This window comes from Octopus bimaculoides, chromosome 20, assembly GCF_001194135.2.
Source record: "Octopus bimaculoides isolate UCB-OBI-ISO-001 chromosome 20, ASM119413v2, whole genome shotgun sequence".
Taxonomy (NCBI): domain Eukaryota; kingdom Metazoa; phylum Mollusca; class Cephalopoda; order Octopoda; family Octopodidae; genus Octopus; species Octopus bimaculoides.
Genome location: NC_069000.1, coordinates 22,348,689 through 22,370,865, shown reverse-complemented (window position 1 = coordinate 22,370,865; position 22,177 = coordinate 22,348,689). Strand labels below are relative to the sequence as shown.

The 22,177-nt window shown below is 36.2% G+C and overlaps 1 long non-coding RNA gene across 1 annotated transcript in view; it reads left to right on the top strand.

Annotated features, from left to right (window-relative positions):
- LOC128250337 (uncharacterized) overlaps positions 1-13,661 on the top strand; it is a 31,376-nt gene extending 17,715 nt beyond the window's left edge. The window contains exons 2-3 of the long non-coding RNA XR_008266364.1: positions 11,185-11,326; positions 13,067-13,661. This is a non-coding gene — a long non-coding RNA (uncharacterized LOC128250337). The remainder of the gene's footprint in view (positions 1-11,184; positions 11,327-13,066) is intronic.
- Positions 13,662-22,177: the final 8,516 nt, after the last annotated feature.

Genomic DNA, 22,177 nt, shown 5'->3' with positions numbered 1-22,177 from the left:
ATATATATATATATATATACACTTTTATTTGTTTCAGTCATTTGACTGCAACCATACTGGAGCACCTCCTTGAAGGGTTTTTATGTCAAACAAATCAACTCCAGGACTTATTTTTTTAAAGCCTAGTACTTATTCTATTGGACACTTTTGCTGAACTACTAAGTTACGGGGATGTAAACCACACCAGTTGTCAAGCGGTAATGTGGGGACAAACACACACACACGCATATATATACAGGTTGCAGTGAATAAATTGTCATCTAAATTATGCAAAAATGAGAATAACACTGACATCTCATTTTAACAGATATATTTACTAAAATTACATAGAAATATCTTGAAATACTAAAGAGTGAATTTATTCAATGAATTTGCCATTGGCTTCAACCATGGCCTCCAGATGATTCCGGAATCTCCTGCAGCTCTTCTGGACTGTTCCCTTGTTTAAGTTGGTGAATGCTACCATAAATCTGCGCCGTCCTCAGATTGACACCCAAACACCTTAAAATGTTTGTATTGGAGCTTCCGGCATGAATGCTAATCAGTGCAACATGTCGCTTCCAAATTTCTGGCAGAGTGAATTGTTTCATGGTGCTGTTTTTCTCACAGACAGTTCCCAACTGACCATACTATACTGTGTAGTCAACAAAATCGAAAGCAAACAATACACATGCATGAAATTAAAAATATAAAATGGTGACAATTTACCCATCACACCCTGTATATATATATTCTTTCAGTTTCTGTCTACAAAATCCACTCATAAGACAGGTCAATCCGAGACTATAGAAGAAGACACTTGCCCAAGGTGTCATGCAGCAGGATTGAACCTGCAACCATGTGATTGGGAAGTAAGCTTCTTACCACACAGCCACATTGGCAAATCGAAAATAAAAATAAAGCAAAAACCCACAAATATCAAAAGGACGTACACAGTGAATGTATTAGGTTAACACTCAGGTTCAGGTCAAAAAATGAGTGGGTGTGTAACACTCTGTTTAGGATGGAAGAGAGAGGTGGGAGGTGTAACGTTTTGAGCATGACTCCTCATCAGAAAGAAGAGAGAGGAAATGTCTAGAGAGAAGGGGAAAATAATCCAAGAGAAGCTCATGTGTGATTACATAACAGCCAAATTCCTCAAAACTACCTGAAATGATGTATTAGGAAATGTTAGCCCTCATCTGGTGTTTATTAAACCAGGGCTGGACTGACACACACATTACTTGCAGATACATGAATATCAATTCATGCTAGTGCCATGTAAAAAGCACTCGTGCTCTGGAGAAACTAGTATTCTACCCATCCACCTTGCTGTTCATGGCCAATAGTTACCTTCCTCATCCCACACCCTTAGTTTGACATTGTGCTGTATTTAGTATAAGGGTGGTGGTTGTAGTAAAAACAGAGGGTAGGATGACAGAAAGTGGGGTGCAGTTGAAGGTGATATTGATTTTTGTTTTGTCAGCTGTTTGTTCAGCTCCCCAACTTTTCTACCATCCCCTTACCAAGCCCCTTCTACTCATTCCACTATAGTAACTAAAGCATGTCCATAAGTTTGGTACTGTTGGACACAACCCTCTCATTTCTGGGCACGGAGAAAAGGATCTTATTATTTACATCCTCCTTTTCTTCTCAGTTTATAATTTCATTGGTTTTTATTGAAATTGCCTTAAGTATATTATGAAAACAACCAACTGGGTTTCTCTTGTTCTATTTGTTAGATTTGATGTGTGTGTGAGTTCCCGAGGGAAAGAGTTAGTACCACTGAGATAAATAAAGGTATACTAAATACTATTTAAGATAAATTCTTGATTTATTAAATTATCTTCCAAGAAAGGTGAAGACGGCTGCTTGATGGCTATTGGGACCAACTCCAAATGAGAAGGAAAGATAATTTAAAGAATCAGAAATTCTCCAAAATTGACATTCCAGTAAGGAAAGGACAATCTGGTGGTCTGGAGACGAGAGGACAGCTGTGGACACTTGCTTCTTCCTCAGTAGGTGTCACCAGCAAAGCAGTTATTGTACCTTGTCTCCTGCAGATAAGATGCTTAGATGATATATACAAAAAAGCACAGAACACTTATGTGGCTTAGGTAATTTCTATAATTTAAATAAAACGTGAGTGAAGCAAAATAAGTCATAGTGCGTTTGAACAATGAAGGTGTATTAAATACCCTACAAGACTCTTGATTTATCTAAATTATCTGTGCTTCCAGAGAAGCTAAAACAATTGTTTGGTGGCATATCCTCCTAACTCAAAATGAGAAGGGGAGATAATCTCAAGAATCTAGAATTCTTCAAAATTGACACACCGTTGGGTTGCTTGGAGACACAAAAGCAGCTGTTGGTTTTGAATCATCATTGGTGCTTCTGTAATTTTGTTTTTCTCTCGATAGGGCCCTACACAAATCCATTTTTATCTCTGGGAAGAGGTAGTCAGTATTAGTTTGGCCCCTATCCTTTGACCTGTTCAGAAAAGGAGGCCCTACTAGGAACTTGCCATCTACTGGCATAACTCTCAGGGTCCAAACTACCTCACCACAACAATGACATGATCTTGTGGTGGTCACATTGATATTACTATTAGTTCATGTTGTTGTTTTTCTTTTATAGGGGCTGAGATATAATTTTGAGATGATGGTATAGAATTCCTTTTGTGATTTTTCTTTGAACCCCTTTGACCCCTTTTGAAAACAATCTGTTTGTGATCACCCTTGCTTCTGTGATACAAAGCTGGTTTAAAGTGATTACACTTAAATCTCATCCTTCTATCATAATTTTCTTCAAGAACTTTTTTCTGAAGTTATCTTCCAAGCACCAACTTTTAATAAAGACATTTCATTGTTTTCCAAACATCAGTTTAATAATGGGAAGTTTGTAAACCCTTTCAAATTTTTGATTATTAAAAAAAAAAAAAATTAAATGAAACATGGATATCGTATTTCATAAGCTGTATAAAATATTTGTTGTTTTTATGTGTTTTAGGCAATGCAGTATTATCATCATCATCATCATCATCATCTTGTGTGTCTGGTATTCAGTGCACACATTGGCAGTCAGCACCCCATCCCACTCCCATTGTATGTTTGCATCAGTACCATACAGTGTATCTTGCATGTCCTAACCTTCTTATCTGACATGGAGTACATCTCTGAGATCACGCTATACATCCAATAGATCATAAGTAGCTTTGTTCATATTCATACACACACACACTCGAACTCACAGACACACGCACACACACATGCACATCAGGTTAACATATCAAATCTTGAGTTTCTCTAAAATCATGATTCTTTAATTTATAGTAGATTTTACTATTATCATTTTTATTTATTTATTATTATTGCTATCATGTATAATAATAATAATAATAATAATAAAGTAAATGGAAGAATCTGTAGATCTCTGAAGAAAATACCTCACAATTTTTTGGTTATGTTCCTTTGTGTTCTTCTGAGTTTAAATTTGCTTTTCCTCCAGAGTGGTACCATGGTTGATTATATCAAATACATTCCTCTTCCAAAATGTGACATCTGTCAATGTAAATATCTTCTGTGTCCTTGGTTGTTCATAAGGCTACTTGGTGCTAGATTAATAAAAAAAAAAAAGCCCCAAAATACTCCAGTTTCAGTGATGTCCTCGAGTGTCATACACATATTATCAATAATTTATTGAAGTTTATATATTATGAGGAAAGTTTTGCTGTAATAGCTAGAAATATGCCCATGTGCTGAGACCCCCTTCGGTCATGACTGACCATGTGATTGCACCTAGAAAGTTACCCTCCGAGGCACAAGTCCGGGCGATGTTGTTTAGGGAAGACCAGCAGTCGCCCATGCATGCCGGTTTCCCCTCTCCATGCCACCAGTGTTATCCAAGGGAAAGGCAAAGGTCAATACAGCTTGGCACCAGTGACGTTGCAACTCATTTCTACAGCTGAGTGAACTGGAGCAACGTGAAATAAAGTGTCTTGTTCAAGAACACAACACACAGCCAGGTCCAGGATTTGAACTCACAACCTCACGATCGTAAGCTCGACACTAGCCATTGAGCCCTGTGCCTTTACAGAAATATGCCCGTATATATTTTTAGTAAATAACTGAACTATTTCTAACTTCTACACCAGTCTGTTGTTATTGTTTAACTTCAGGAAGGCAGTGAGCTGGCAGAATCATTAGCACACCAGTGGTATTTCGTCTGTCTTCACATTCTAAGTTCAAATTCCACCAAGCTTGACTTTACTGTTCATCCTTTTGGGGTCGATGAAATAAAAGTAGCAGTTAAGTACTGAGGTCGATGTAATTGACATTCACCCGTCCCCAAAATTTCAGGCCTTGTGCCTATAGTAGAAAGGATAGTTTAACTTCAGGTCAGTATTGAGCAGATCTATAATTAAAAGTGTTCCAGTCATAAGTATCCCTTCATTTTTCTATGCATAGTATCTTAAAGTGTCATTTTCTAAGATGGGTGAGATCTGAAGGACATTTGGATATTTCTAGCGTGTTGGACAACCACATAGAGAGAGGCTTTTTCATTGGATTGTCTGCTTGAATTTGTAGTGAGTGATGGAGCATATAGTAAGATTGATGTCATTGCCACTAGCAGCACTCACCTCTTGCAAGCTGTCTTTTGGATCTGTGTGTGTATGTGTGTAGATCAATAGATATCCCTTTGAACTACCAGCTAAGAGCATTTGAGCTACGTGTATGTTTTATAATGAATACCTGTGTATCAAATTGTGTCGTATGTCTGTTTTCCATGCTGGCATGGGTTAGGTGGTTTGATTAGACCAGTAAGCCAGAGAACTGCAGTTGTCTGTTTTAGCTTGCTTTCTGTGGTTGGATGCCCTTCCTAACACCAACCGTTTTACAGAGTGTACTGGTTGTTTTTTACATGTTGCCAGCACTGGCGCCTTTTATGTGCCGTGATACAGGCAATCACTATGACTCACTTAGCCTGACATGTGATTGCCTGTGCCTTTATTTCAAAATAACAGTTAGATCAATAAATTAAGAAGCTAGATTGAAATGAGTAGGTCAACTAAAACTGTGGTGTCCTAGCATGACCACACCCAATGACTGGAAGCAGTAAAAGGACAAAATGAGTGGAGGGTACCATCTTCTCTAAGAATTGTCAAACAGTTTACAACAACCAAAAGTCAAGCATTCGTAGGGGTATGACTGTGTGGTTAGGAAATTTACTTCCCAAGCTCATGATTCTGAGTTCAGTCCCACTGCATGGCACCTTGGGCAAATGTCTTCTACTGTAACCTTGGGTTGACCAAAGCTTTGTAACTGGATTTGGTAGACAGAAATTGAAAAAGCCCATCTGCTATAAATTCCACTCAGTGGCCACATAGACTCTTGTGCCAAAAATAAAAACCCTAAATTCCTTATATTCCCTTTCTATCAATGTAAAGATAGAATCTCTACACAAGAAAGAATCAACAAGGAGAATCTTTTTATAGAGAAATTCCACACGCTTCTTAACATACAAACCCCTCGGTGACCATATTCCTTTCTCTCGCCTACCCATTGAAATACATATAAATTTACTTCTTGTTTCTCTAAGAACAGACATAAACTTCCTGTTGACAAAGAGTCCAGAACTCCAACTAAAGAGTATAAAATCCACAGAATTGTCTTCCCTTACACACACACACACTTCCTGTTTTGACACCACACTTCCTGTTTTGACACCACACTTCCTGTTTAACACCACACTTCCTGTTTAACACAAACTCTCAGCCTTTTTTAAACACAACACGATTCTTAATTCCATGCATCCTAATCTATCAAACAATTATCTACATGGATTACCATTGGACTTTAAAAACTCAAAGACAATATAATGTATTGGTATATTTATTTTTTTATATATTTTTGTAAAAAAACATTATTTTCATTTCCCCTCTTCTTGAAAAAATCCTTTTTAGTCCTCCTTATGCACATCTATAGTAAAATATGCTTTCAGTTTAGCATTCTGCCTTATTATTATTATTATCTTTTATTTTCCTATATATATATATATATATTGATATATATGTGATATATATACTCCAACTAAAGAGTATAAAATCCACAGAATTGTCTTCCCTTACACGTACTTCCTGTTTTGACACCACACTTCCTGTTTAACACAAACTCTCAGCCTTTTTTAAACACAACATGATTCTTAATTCCATGCATCTTAATCTATCTAACAATTATCTACATGGATTACCATTGAACTTTAAAAACTCAAAGACAATATAATGTATTGGTATATTTATTTTTTTATATATTTTTGTAAAAAAAATTATTTTCATTTCCCCTCTTCTTGAAAATTTGCCATGCAATGAAAGTCGGTTAGAAGTCCTTTTTAATCCTCCTTATGCACATTTATATTAAAATATGCTTTCAGTTTAGCATTCTGCCTTATTATTATTATCTTTTATTTTCCTATATGTATATATATATTTTGATATGTGTGTGTGCATGTCATTGTGTCTGTGTTTGTCCTCCACCACCACTTGACAACCAATGTTGGTGTGTTTACGTTCATGTAACTTCAGGGTTTGGCAAAAGAAATCAATAGAATAAGTACCAAGCTTATAAAAAAAAAAAAGAAAGAAGTGCAGGGATCAATTCATTTATGAAGGTTGTGCCCCAGCATGACTGCAGTGTGACAGAAACAAATCAAGATAAAATATATGTGTGTGTAAATGAGTGTATGTTTGTGTCTCATTGTCTTGTTATTGCATGATTGTTGTAAATAAACACTATTCATTTCCAGTATTCCCTGAAAACATGTCTGGCCATGGGGATGTATTGCTTTACTTTGAAACAAGAGAAAGATGGTGTCAGGAAGGGCATCAAACCATAAAAAGAAGCCTCCTTCAATTATAAACTCCGTCCAACTCATGTGAGCATGGAAAAGTGGATGTTACAATGACAGTGATGATGATTCACAGCGTTACATTTTCGTCTTTATGCTGCTATGTTTAACCCCTTGTTCCTTCACTTGATTAAACCCAGCCCATAGCCTTTATTTCCTCTTCAAACTTTCCACTACTTATGCTGCCAAAGGAGCCTTTATGTGGTGGAAATTGCAGCAAAATTTCTCTCAGTTCACATTTGATATCTTGAAAATAAAAAACATATAAACTAATAGGCGTAGGAGTGGCTGTGTGGTAAGTAGCTTGCTTACCAACCACATGGTTCCGGGTTCAGTCCCATTGCATGGCACCTTGGACAAGTGTCTTCTGCTATAGTCTCAGGCCGACCAAAGCCTTGTGAGTGGATTTGGTAGACGGAAACTGAAAGAAGCCTGTCGTATATATGTATATATATGTATGTTTGTGTGTCTGTGTTTGCCCCCCACCATTGCTTGACAACCGATGCTGGTATGTTTACGTCCCCGTAACTTAGCAGTTCGGCAAAAAGAGACCGATAGAATAAGTACTAGGCTTACAAAGAATAAGTCCTGGGGTCGATTTTCTCGACTAAAGGCCGTGCTCCAGCATGGCCGCAGTCAAATGACTGAAACAAGTAAAAGAGTAATGACAATATAGTGTAAAGATATCCCTAACAGACAGGATGGTCATGGCTGGCATACCTTTGATCCTGGTTCTGTTGGATCAAGGTAGACTTGTATGTAAACTACATCGCCCGTTGTATTTTGCTCTGTTCAGGTTAAACTACCATTCAGCATCATGCTTTTGTATCTTTTCCCCTCTTACTGCTGTCAAACACAAATGTTTCTCTAATATTATATAATTTCATTTGTAACTCACTATTGATCACTGCCAGGAGGCAACAGTAGTTCAAGCAAGTCTCATGGTTATGGTCCATGACTCCCCCCCCCCCGCTTTTATATGTATTTTTTTTTTTTTAAATATACCCTCTTGAACACTGAATGTATTGTGTTTGTTGGCCTGCTTCCTCCTTTTCTTTTCTTTCCTTACTTGCTTCATTTCTTTATTTCATTTATTTATGTGCTTTTTTATTGAATTGAAAATAACAATGACATTTATTTGTTTATATCTCTTTTGTTTAATTACTTGGTATATTCAAAGATTGAGTTGTGCATGCAAACAGCTTCCACCTGCTTTTTGAGGGAGTTTTTTTTTGTTTTGTTTATCAGCGTTTTTTTGTCTTTTATTTTTCTTTTCCAATTTTTTTTCTTATACTCCTCCTCCTCTCTTCTTTTTTACACTTCTCTTTTTTCTTTTCTTTTTACCCTCCTCCTCCTCTCACTTCTCCTCATATTGAGATTAAATTGGTTGGTTCTGGAATAAATATCATTGTTGGCAACAATCCATTATGACGTGCACATGGCACTTTATACAAATTCACAGAGCGGTTTTTGTTTGCTCAACCAATCCGTTCTTGACATGCAACTGAGGAGATCCTTGAAAAGTATTAATTCATCCCTCACTTTTTAGCTGTTACTTGCATTAAAGTATATTCTACACACACCTCCTTTATTGATGTAAAATATATATACATATATATACATATATATATATGTTCACTCACACATATATGTAAATATATAATTATACTTATGTATTCATTTATATTGTATATGTATATACATACACACATGCATGCACATATATTTTATATATGTTGATTTTTTTTTTGTTAGCTAATAGCCTTGATTGGAATTTTTCTATCTCAATCATTATCTGTTGTAATCACCTGTATTCCATATCATCATCATCATCATCATGTATCATTGTCTAACCCCTGTTACATTATCAATTTGTAAATTCTGTTATCTACTTTGTATGTTGTCAATAGATATCATATGATGATAATGACGAACAATGCAAATAGAAACATGCTGCTGATGATGATGCTGGATATTGTTAATAAATATGATGAAGATATGTGTTGAGTATATTATTATGGGGATATTGGTGATGTATGATGTGAATAATAGATATTACATCATGAAGATCATCATTTCAATCACTGTTTTCTCCTCTATTCTTTGCCTCCTGTCAACCTCTCACATCAATCACCACTTCCAGCCTATTATTTCTTATTTACTGTGATCACCTTCTTTTTCATTTCTTAACTATTTTTTACCTTTTCACTTTTGCTGGCCATTACTTGGTTTCTCTGTCAGACTCTCTTTTTTTATTCCTCAGGGCAACCTGATTTATTGATATCAGTAAACACTTAGATTTTGTCCCAGAAATATCATCTTTTTCTATCCTACCTTACTCTGAAGCTATGAAGAAAGCTACGTAGCCACAATGAATTTTAGAAGTATAAGTTCTGCAATAATGTCATCAATTTGTTCCAAGAAGAAATTGATAATTGCTGAAAAGATTAGATTTTTATCACATCAACTGATTTTTATCAGGTTAGATTTTTATCACATCCAACTGGATCAATTGAAAGTTATTCTCAAAGATTATACGATTCTGCTTATTTTTGCAAATTTGATGAAACTGGAACTAGAGGCCGGTGTACAGAAGATGACACAACTCAACTGAGACTCATTGATGATATGCAATAAGCTGAGAATCATACGAAATTGTTAAAATATGGGAGTTATACTCAAAGTTATGCAAAAATAGCGGGTATTGTCAAACTACACATGTTCAGAGAATAACTTTTCCTCTAAACCAGCTCTTCTTCCTGTTCTTCATCATTGCAAGCAACTAATAGATTCCAAGATTCCAAAGCAATGCATTGTCATTGAGTTTTTGATGTAGGATGAGTGTAGGCAGTCTGGCACCCACAGAAAGCTTTCACCAAAGATAACATCATTAACCTTTAGCATGCTGAAGTCAAATTATGCTGCCATACAAGTTTTCTTCCCTCTCAATGCAACGCAATGTGCCTGCAGCTACAGGGGTGAAAACTCTTACAGTGACATGATTTGCCTTTAGTGTGCTAATGGTTGACAAAAGCAGTATACACTGATGGATAAAGTTTAACCCTTTAACATTCAGATTACTCTGTCAAATGTAATGTTTGTTTATTCATATTGCTTTGAATTAATCTTGTATTATTTTATAGCTTTGAGATTTCAATGATGTGATTGTTTATTTTTAGAATTACATTGTTGGGTAGATGTGAGAGGCTGGATCTGGCTAGTTTGAACATAAAGCATGTAGAATATTTTGGCCAGATAGAGCCAGGGTTCAGCCACTGGTTCAAATCAACAGCAAGTGGATGCTTTGATTCATGTAAGCAGATGCATCACAATCCATGAACCCGCTGCACAATTGAACTATATGGTCACAATGCATTACCAAAAATGGTGGAAGACTTTGGGCATCGGAAAGTGTTACAAAGTGGGTACCTCAGCAGTTGACACCCAATTTGAAAGAGAGAAGAGTGGTCCTCTCGAGTTTGAAGCCAACAAAGACACACTTTTTTTTTTTTTTTTTGCAATCTGGTGATAGGGTACAAAACATGGGCATATCTTTTATGATATATCAACAAAGGTTCTGTCCATGGAATGATGTCACAGGTCTTTTCTGAGGCCAAAGAAGTTCAAAAACCAGTGATCAGTGGAGAGGAACAAACACAAAGATGCAGACACACGCACACGTGCTCACATACACACACATACACATATATACACACATGGCAGGCTTCAACACTGTTTCGACCTACCAAATCTGCTCATAAGGCATTGATCAGTCTGGGTGATAGTAGAAGACACTTGCCCAAAGTGCTGTACAGTAAGACTGAACCTAAAACCATGTGGTTGTATAATGAGCTCCTTAACTATATAGCCTTGCCTGTGCCTGTAAATATTCTATTTGAAATGAAGATGGGTGGTCATGGTTAGAAACCTTTGGTCATAGGTCTGCTCGATCAAGACTGACCTGGGTCTAGATTACTTCATAGTAGCAATGGAAATTTTAAAAGGGTGACAATAAACCCAAAGCTGCATTAAATATACTATCACTTGCATTGGGTCCCTTGACCAGCTAGAAATAAAAACCAAATCCTCTTCAAATTATACTGTATTGTCTTTAAAAAAACGTACACATGAATAATTTGAATAATATAGTCTTAGATACACTATGTCCAGAAACAAAAAGGGACTGCCACTGCTGGATTGTCTGCTGGATCAGGATCAAGCAGAATTGTTCTACTCCCTTCAGCAATTCCAAATAGTTCTAGTGGGGTTCAATTAATGTCCAATTTAAAATTTTTGTTTTAGATGTGTATTCCACTCGTCTACTCCTGCAGAACCAAGACTCTAACAACAGCCAGTGATGATGTCTGTTATTTTGTTTAGCTTCAGATTAATTCTTATCCAGTGGACAGTGGACAAAGACATTTCAACTATCCCCATATTTCTTGTGAGTATATACCAATGTAGGTGTGAGATGTTTTTGGAACAGCCATTTTAGTGCTGCCTATTTGGTGTCGCTGATTCAACGCAGATGTATTTGACATCAGGCATTTTAATGTTTTTTTTTCATTCTTTCCCTTCCTTCCCCCCTCTCGCTCTCTTTTTGATATGTGTGAACATGTAGGTATGTTTGTTTTGTATGTGTAATGTCTTCCTTTCTTTCTATCCACTTGTGCATATTTCTGTTCAATGTGACCTTCCCTGTTTTCTCTGAAGAAGAATTTGAAGGCAGTGTAGCTGTTACTTCTGTCAGATCAGGTGATAATATGGAAGCTCCCTCATTGACTCATAAAATCTGTTGCTTCCTTCAATGATGTGCAACGTTCTTTAGCTGTACATATCTTCACACACACACATACACACACACAATATGTATCAACAGCTGAGCTATTACCTGTGCAATTAATCATAGCATCTACATTTATCAACTCAACTGGCCTAGATACTGACCAACCTGATTACTGACAGTTCTGACTTTCTCACCTCATAATCATCATATCATTATCACCATTGCAGTAATTATTATAATTATTACATAATAAACTTAAGTAGGCATACAAATATATTTTTAATAAAAGCTGTTTCCCATTCATGTAATTGCATAAGTAATTGTTGTTATATTAATGTGTATTAGGCAGTTGACACCTTATTCTTCATGATATGTACAGAGTGAGTGTTCAGGATAACTTTGCCAGCTTGCAGAAATCGAAAAGAAAACACAATATCCCATAAAAAAATAAAAGTATTTTATTAAATCAAAAAAGATCAACCAGATCGATGGTTCCCAAACTTTTTCAGGCTACCCCTCCTTGGCACCCAGGCCATATTCCTAGCACCACCCCCTCACTCACCATTACAAACATAGACCACTTTCTGCAGCAAATTCAAAACAACTGTATTTCATAGATAAAACTTAACCTAATTAATCCACTATTTGGGTGGTTTTTTTTACATCTATTGCCCCCTTTTGCCTACCCCATTATTGTCCCACCGTTTGTCAATGCCCCCTACCACCACCCACTTTGGGAACCACTGAATTAGATTATAGTTGGGAGATAACAGGTTACTCAAAGTAACCCCCACTCAACTTCCAACACGGCTTCAAGCTGGCTCCAAGACCTAGCACATGTATTCCTCATTATGTTTCTGGAGAGATCTTTGAACATCTTGATCCTGGACACCAGTTCAGCCTGGATGTTGCAAGCAGAACAGTTGGTGTTTTTTGTTTTTTCAACCACTCCCTGTGCATAGTAATCCATGAGATTACAATCTCAAAGAATTAGGAGGCTAGACATTGGAGCTGGTGAAATCTCAATGTCTAGCCTCCTAATTTCTTCTGACTCTTTCTAGAGGTATGGCAAGGAGCCAGATCTTACTGCCACACATATGACCTTCTAGTAGCCACTCACTCCAGCCAGGGTTTGACCACAGTCTCCAGCACCTTCACATAGCCATCTGGATTGTACCTAAGGCCCTGTTCAATGATGTGTCGTGGCATGGCATCACCCTCACTGGAGACACACCCCAAAACTAACACATTTTGAGAGTCCTTAATTTCCGTAACATCCATGTCACATTTTGCAGCCTTTACAGTGTTCATAGAACATTGAGCAACAGTCGTGATGTCAGTATTTTTGATACCTGTCAGAAATCACCATAATACAGGTAACTTTTTTCCAATATTTAGGTGGCTTCCAGTCCTCCATGTCAGCTACATTTCTCTCAACTACAACTGTAACCTTTATGCTCTCCACTGCCATTGACAGTTCAGCAATACTTCAAGCTAAGCTGTTTCTTAAAAAGGAGACACAAAAAAATCACCAAATTTAGCCTGGACACCCTGTAGCAGTCACCGCCAGCCATGTTTTCTACATAGTTTGGGATTTAAAAAAACAAACAATTATGTTCTTAAAAGACATACCTTGTGAGGAATTAGCAGACATTATAGGCAAGAACTTGTCATATCCAGAAGCCCAATGTTCAGTGAAGTGACAGTGATAATAAAAAAGAATGTTATTTATATGCACATTGGCTTTCATTCATCACCCTACATTGGTTGTATATTTAATATATACGTCATTGAAAATAAATTGATGCAATCAAATTTTAAAATAAATCATTATCATCATTGTTTTAATGTTGACTTTTTCATGCTCACACAGATGACATGGAATTTGATGAGGCAGACATTCTATGGCTGGATGCCAAAGAAGTGATGCATCCCATGACCAGCCATGCCTGCATCTATGAATGAACATGCAAAACATCAATACTCTTGACAACAAAACGGTGTATCCAAAATCCAAAATAGTTCTATACTAATGAATTAACTGAAGGATACTCACACACAGCCACTGAAGAAGCTTCTAAGTAGTCAGTTGATCTGCTAGAAATAGCAGCCAAATCTCCCTTAACCCTTTAGCATTCAAACTGGTCAGATCCAGCCTCCTAACTATCTACCCTACAATGTAATTTTAAAAATAAAGAAATCACATCATCGAAATCTTGAAGCTACAAGATATTTTATGCTTAATTCCAAATTATGTGAATAAATAAGCATTACATTTGGTAGGGTAATCTGAATGCCAAAAGGTTAAAATCGCACCTTTACTGTCTTTTTTTAAAAATGACTCATTCGTTAAGATCTCTTTTAGTTCTGATTATGGATTCCAATCGTTTGATAAATTGAATTAACTGCTCTTTCATTTAGCAGGCTGAGTATTCCACATACAATGTATCCCTGTAATATAATTTACAGGGACAAAAAGTGTGGCCATTTGAATTGCAAAGTCCCATCTGATAGGCTGCCTCATAATTTATGTATATTACTTACAAAGCTTTTGCTCTGCTCAAAGTTATGACAAAGGACATTTGCTCAAAATACCATGCAGGGTTTGCAAATTGAACCACTTGACCCTTTAACATTTAAACCAGCCATATCCGGCCAATATATTCTACCCATTTTATGCTCAAATTGGCCAGATCTGGCCTCTCACACCAACTCTATAATGTCATTCTAAAAATAAACAATTACATCATCAAACTCTCAAAACTGAGAGATAATGCATGATTGATTTAAAACAACATGAATAATTATTACATTTGACAAAATAATGTGATTGTTAAAGTTAGCCATGTGGCCAATATTATTATATCCGTTGGGGTGGGGGAACATCATAGAACGACTTTGATCGTAGGTTTTGCTACATTAGAGCTGATAATTTCAGTAACTGAGGGACATTTTAATAGTGGCTTTTAACTTTCATGTAACATAAACTGCTTTCAAATATGCCTCTTCTCTTTTTTTTCTTTATGGAAAGGAAGATATTTTCCTATCTTCAGCTTCATCATTTAACACCCATTTTACCAAGATTGCATGAGTCAGATGGAATTTCTTGAGGCAGATTTCATACAGCTAGATGTCTTTCCTGTTGCTAGCCTTCTCCTGTTTCCAAGCAATAGAATATTTTTCCCTCAGCCAGACTGGAAGCAAACAGTGTGTGACAATGACGTTCATTTACAACCATTACAAGGGCACACACACATACAGACTTGTGTGTGTGGGAAGGGGGTATATTATATATATGGCGTGGCTTTGGTAAGAAACTTGCTTCCCAACCACATGGTTTTGGGTTCAGCTTCACAGCATGGAACTTTGGGCAAGTATTTTCTACTGTAGCTTCAGGTCAACCAAAACCTTGTGAGTGGATTTGGTAGACGGAAACTAAAAGAAGCCCATCATACATGTGTGTGAGTCTTTGTGTCTGTTTGTCCCCCACTACTGCTTGACAACTGGTGTTGGTTTGTGCATGTCCCTGTAACTTAGTTCAGTAAAAGAAATCAATAGAACAAGCTTTAAAAAAAAAAGAATTGCAGTCAGTTCATTCAACAAAAAAACCTTTCAAAGTGGTGCCCCAGCATGGCCACAGTCCAATGACTAAAACAAGATAAAAGATTTATAGTGAGCTTCTTCCAGTTTCTGTCTACCAAGACTACTCACAAAGAATAAGGCAGGCAATAGGGCTCTACGAGGAACTTCTTACAACAGTAAAGAAACACCAGCTCAGATGGGTTGGGTATGTCACCTGCTCATCAGAGATGGCCAGAACAATCCTTCAGGGAACAGTCAAAGGTAGCAGACACAGAGGCAGGCAGAGAAAGGTGGAAAAACAGCATCTGTGAGTGGACAAGCATAAAGATGAGAGACGCAGTGTGAGAGGCAGAAGATAGACAGGTGGAGGAGTCTGGTCACAAAGTCACCAGTGGTGCCCTGGCAGTCAGCCGTTCTATGGGATACATAATAATGTAATAAGGTGTCATGCAATGGGGCTGAACCCAAGACCACATACTTGAGAAGCACACTTTTCAACCACACAGCCACCTTATATGAATCTATTTATTTTCCCCAAGATGTTGATTATTTATCAAGATGCTGTAGTGTCAAGACATTAGGTGAGGTGATGGGATGGACCAAGTGGGTTGGCAGTCATTATGTTGAATGCATTAAAAGGAAACGTTGCCAACACAGCAAATATAAGTATATGCTACTTACATAAAAATGGTAAGCAATGAATTTAGGCTTTTTTATCTTTCTAGAATTTTGTTTTATTTTAATTTCCTGAATGAAGAAAGTTTAGAGAAATGAAATAATCAAAAAAAAAAAAAAATTCTAAAATTGTGAATATTAACATGATTTTCAATTATTTTTAATTAAACTGAATTGTAAAACCACATAAATACGCACACATATGCACACACAAATATATATTTGTGTGTGTATCTATATATGTGTATGGGTATCTCTCTCTTTCTGTATATATATATAAATATATATATATATGTGTGCGTGTAGGAATAATTTGATTTTCTTTTAAAAAATATTATTGAAAACCTGACTATACTACAGTTTTTTTTTTGTTTTTTTTTTTCAAATTACTTTCTTACACTTAATTATTTCAAATAAGTATGTTGTTTATAAGATACAAACAAAGTAAAATTGCAATGTAATCATGTTTTCAATATATACCTGTGTGTTACTAGGGTTACTATTAAATGAATATGCATAGGCTTAGATGTGTAATGATAAGATGTTTTCCCCAAATCACATGGTGTTGTGTTCAGTCCCACTATGTGGGCCCCTCAGGTAAGTATCTTCTACTATAACCCTGGGCCTCCAAAAGCCGTGTGCATGGATTTGGTGGATGGAAATTGAAAGAAGCCCATTGTATACATTTAGATATACATGTAAATGTATGTGTGTGTATGCGTGTTGTTATCTCTTCATGTAATAGTTGTTAACAAATGTTACCATCATGCAAGTGTTGTCCTCTGTTTCCAATATTCCATGAAATGTGTCTGGTTGTGGGGAATATTACCTTGCTTGGAAACAGGTGAGGATAAAAGGAATGGCATTAGGTTGTATAAAGTCTGCCTCAACAAATTCTATCTGACTCAGTCAATATATATATGTGTGTCTGTGTTTGTCCTCTTATAACCACTTGATAACTCATGTTGGTGTGTTTACATCCCTGTATCTTAAGTAGTTCAGCAAAAGAGACTGATAGAATAAGTGCTAGGCTTAAGAAATAAGACCTGGGGTCAATTTGTTCAACTAAAAACCTTTCAGAGTGCTGCTCCAGCATGGCTGCAGTCAAATGACTAAAACGAGTAAAAGAATAAAAGAATATAATATTCTTTTATTTGTTTCAGTCATTTGACTGCAGCCATGCTGGAGCACCGCCTTTAGTCAAGCAAATCGACCCCAGGACTTATTCTTTGTAAGCCTAGTATTATTCTATCATGTACTTTTGCTGAATCGCTAAGTTTTAGGGATGTAAGCACACCAGCATCAGTTGTCAAGCGATGTGGGGACAAACACCGACACATAAACATATACACACACACTTACATACATACATACATACATATATGACAGGCTTCTTTCAGTTTCCATCTACTAAATCCACTCACAAAGCTTTGGTCAGCCCAAGGCTATAGTAGAAGACACCAGCCCAAGGTGCCATGCAGTGGGACTGAAACTGGAACCATGTGGTAGGCAAGCAAGCTACTTAACACATTCACTCCTGCGCGGCTTGCCAGTCCTCAGTCAAATCGTCCAACCCATGCTAGCATGGAAAGCGGGTGTTAAACGATGATGATGATGATTGATATATATATATATTTAAGTCCAAGATTGGATGTGTTGGTATTACTGTTATTCCTTCATCATGATTGTTTCAACCATGCATGGTTCAGACACATGAATATAAATAATTGTTGTTCAATCCACAATACATTTCCTTGGAACATGTACACTGACAACACATATATATATATATATATATATGTATGATAGCGTTGTATCTTCACATAGGTGTTTATTTTGGTTCTGGATCTAATACAATTTACTCTACATTACCTCAGTTCATCAAAATTCCTGTGAGATATAGATACTGTATCACATGGAATTTAAAAAAAAGAAAAGAAAGAAAGAAAATTACTGAAAGGAGAGGCAGAGAAAGCAGTTCCTTCTCCTGTACCATGTCATTGAGATTAATGTAGATGAGATTGTTTGAAACCTGTAGAGGAGACATGGGGGTGGATAGGATGTAGTACCAAAGGGTTGGGGCGGTGGGGGATTGAACAAGGTGTTTTGTCAGGGATATGGAAGATGAGGAACAGTATGGAAAAAATTATCTATCATTCTTATAACATCACAAAACCAAATGAAATGAAAGCTATACACAGGCCCTTAACCCCACAGGACTTAATAGACCCTTACTATTAAAGTGGTGGTGGTGGTGGTGGTAGTAGTCACACACTGTCATTTGTTTGGTTTGATTGATTTTGTTGATTCATTGATTGGTATTTTGTGTTCTTGTTACAGTTTTTGTTGTTTTCTCTTTTATCCTTTCCATCATCATCATCATCATCATCAAGAATTTCTATCTTCAAAAGATTCAAAGATCATGATGTAATGTAGTAGTACCAACATGTATTGAGCGGTTTGAACCATTTAATTACACTTACCTCCTCCCCCTCCCCCCTCTCTCTTTCTCTTTCTCCCCACTCATTTGGTTTGACCAATTTAATGAAAATTGCTGCAAGGAATCAAAATTAAGAATGCACTATGAATATTACCTGGTGAGTGGTGGTGATTATGGTGTCAGTACTGATGGTGGTGGTGGTGGCAGTGGTAGCGTTTGGTGCTGCTACTGTTGATGCAAGTTGTATCTAGGGATTGCGCTGTTGAAGAAAAGGTTGTGGTTGGACAGTTCTAATTTAATACACTGCACTTGCAAAATGAAAAATGCTAACAGCCTTTAAACAGACAGCAACTATTTGTTAGAAAGTTTACTTGAGCAACATGATGACAACGCAGATGAAGATACTGGTGGTGGTGATGCCAGTCATCATCATCATCATCATCATCATCATCACAATCGTGATTCACTTTAGTTACTGTTCCCTTTTTCAAATTGCTTTGATTAAACCTACTAATCTGTCACTTTATTTATTTTTCTGCTAATCTAGATTGTACCTGTAGGCCACACCTGAGAGAGAGAGAGAGAGAGAGAGAGAGATGGATATGAATATAAGAGAAAGATTTTAGACACTTATTTATTTTGCCAGGTATTATTATTACCTGTAGTAATTTACTTTCTATCCTAATGCTCCTTGGTGGTGTCGTTGGTGTTGTGGTTGTAGTTGCTGCTAAGTATATTTGAACATTCAGTCTTGATTTTATGGCCTTCGCTAAAAGGTTATTATAACCTTAGCAAAGATAAGGTCTCCTGGAGTATTGTCTCTTGCAGCCATAACCTTTATGGTTGTCATGGTGAAATATCACTGAGGTATACACACACACACAAATACTCACATATTCCATGTGTACTTAGAGTTATTAGTTTCAATGTCCCAATGCAACAAATTTGTATGGATAAGGGGTATATCATCATCATTGTCATCATTTTAACATCCCCTTTTCCATGCTAGCAGGTTTTTTTTTTTTTGAGGCAGATTTTTCTATGGCCAGATGTCCATCTTGTTGCCAACCCTCGCCTGCTTTGAAGTAGGATAGTATTTCTCCATGGCCAAATGTGTTCTTGCAGAATGTTGAAAATGAACGACACTGCATATATGGCTGGGACAATCATTTACAATTAACAAGCGATGTCAAGACAAGGAGACACTTTCACACCCCTACACACGCGAATGACAGGTATCTTTCTGTTTTCTGCCTACCAAATCTGCTCACAAGGCTTTGGTCAGCCCAGTACTAAAGCAGAAAAGACTTACTCAAGATGCCATGCAGTAGTGTTGAAACTTGAACCAGGTGGTTGGGAAGCAGCTTCTTACCACAGCCAAATTTATATATGTACGTATCTTTTGTATTTAATCATATAAATACTTCCTCTGAAGAAGAAGCTGATTTCTAACAAAAATACAAAGCTCACTCTTTGGAATGTAGCTAACAAAAACAATTTCATATTTTTAACCTGAGAAATGTCTTGCATTGTTTTACTGTTCCACTTAGAGATTGTATTTGTAATGTGCGGATCAGTTGGTTGACTTCCTTTTCCTGAAAATCCAAGCTTATCCAGACTAACAGTCAGGCGTTTACTTACAAAACCAAGTGCTCCAATTATTATTGGTATAAGTATAAATTTGTATTCTGGATATAGATGCTGGAGGTTTCAAAGCAGTTGTCCATAGTTATCTTTTTTCTCTTTGATTTTCAAATGTATGTACAACCATTTGAATTGACTATACTCCTTTATCCATGTCTCCCAACACCATCATCATCATTGATTGCATCATAGTTAAGGAAATGGAAAACAACAAAATTAGACTTGGCATGGTTTGAACTCAGATCTCAGATGGAAGGATTGGTGTGGAATTAAATACAATGAAATATTTAGCTCAATGCTTTATATCTGTTACTTTATAATCTTGTTTATATCCAAATGCCTACATACATACACTGTGTGTGTGTGTGTGTTTATGTATGCATGTATGTATATACATACATGTAAATGTATGGACATATATGTATGTATGTGTTTATGTGTGCATATATATATTAACATAGAATTATGTCGTTATTAGGACATTGAAATTATTTAAATACTAATGTCCCCTTTTATATATCTAACTCTAAAAATACATACTGATCTAGAAATCACACAAACTAACCTTCTAAAGCTACAACTATATTATGGTATATTCTGTTAAGAATGTAGTAGAGTACAGTATAAAGCTTGTTCACCTTCAGATTTTGCCCTGTGCTATCCAGTACTAGTATTATATGTACTTTCAGGTTTGCTTTTGGGCATCTGTCGTGTGTGAATAGATAATTGCAGAAATTTGGAGTCAAGAAGGAGTATGGTTGGACATTTATTTTTCAATCACTGCAATTGTTTCTATGCAACGATAGTTCTCCAGGCATGCAGGTACTTGATTATGCAACCGTTTCCCTGCATCATGAGATATAGTTGTGTTACCTCAGGCAATCTGTAAATATTATCTCCGTAAGTTCAGATTCCCAGCTTCAAGAACATCCACTCTGTCATGGCCTTAAGGTGATCATTTTAACAAATCAAAATATTTTTGTCATTTTAAGATATTTAGTGTTATAAAAGATGGTATCTGATATCAGGGGTCTCTTTGCTTAATGGTACAGAGTGCTTAGCCAGAATTTGAGAGATACGGGGTTCAAGTCTCTATAACAAGTTGCTGGCAACTTTTTCCTCATTTTCTAAGGGTATTTACCTGATTTTCTAAGCTGTTTTCACAGCTATTCTGCCTTAAAAATCTTTCTTCTGTAAAATACTAACTCAGTCAGCACTTCAAAGCTTGTTTATAGAATCATATCCCAACTGTCAAAACAAGCACTTTGTGTGTAAATGATGTTTTTGCTGTTTGTGAACGCTTTTATTAAGGATTATGAGTCATAATGAATAAAGTATTTTTGGCAAAAAACAATCCAATTTGTGGTAACATCACACTATTTTTGGAGAATAGAGTATCAACAAAGAGGGGCTCCTTGTTGATATGAAAATTTTGGTGGATCATGCATTTATTTATAACAAACATTCTCCAGAAAAATTTAATAATTTATAGAACAATATATTACTTGTGACTTGCCATGTCCAGTATCTAGCCCCACTCTTTACAGTTTGGTCATTGCTGGAGAATTTATGGAAAGGAAAATGTGTGGTAAAAAAAATGTTGATTTGGCTTTCCTAAGGCTGAAGGAAGATTCGATTTCTTCTCTGTAGATGAAAGTGTTAAATTAAGAAGAAATGGAAAAGGTGTTAAAAAAGCTTTATCGACTTCAAAGAAAATCATCTGAAAAATTTATCAATGATTACAATCCTTTATTGCTTTCAATATGGCAGGTAAATGTTGACTGTCAGTATATTAGAGAAAAACAGTATGATATTTCCCAGATATGAGACTAGCTATCAAACAAAAGCTGAGAAAAATGAAGCTGAAGGGGTTTGGGAAAATTTGGCTCAAAATAAAGTTCTGGAGTGGTTCATCAAATAATGTGTGCACTCTTTTGTTTTTTATATATTTTTTTTTTGATTTTAATTGCAATTCTTTTAATTTAATATTTTTGATTTTTAAATCTCTTTCTATTAAGCTAAAACATTTCTGTCTTATTTTTAGTATTACTAGAATGAAAAATATAGAAGTAAATATAAATAATTATAATAATTGAAATGTTACCTTGAAAAAATGCAGACTAGAATGAAAAACGAAGGCGCAGGATGCTAGAATATTTCGAAGTATT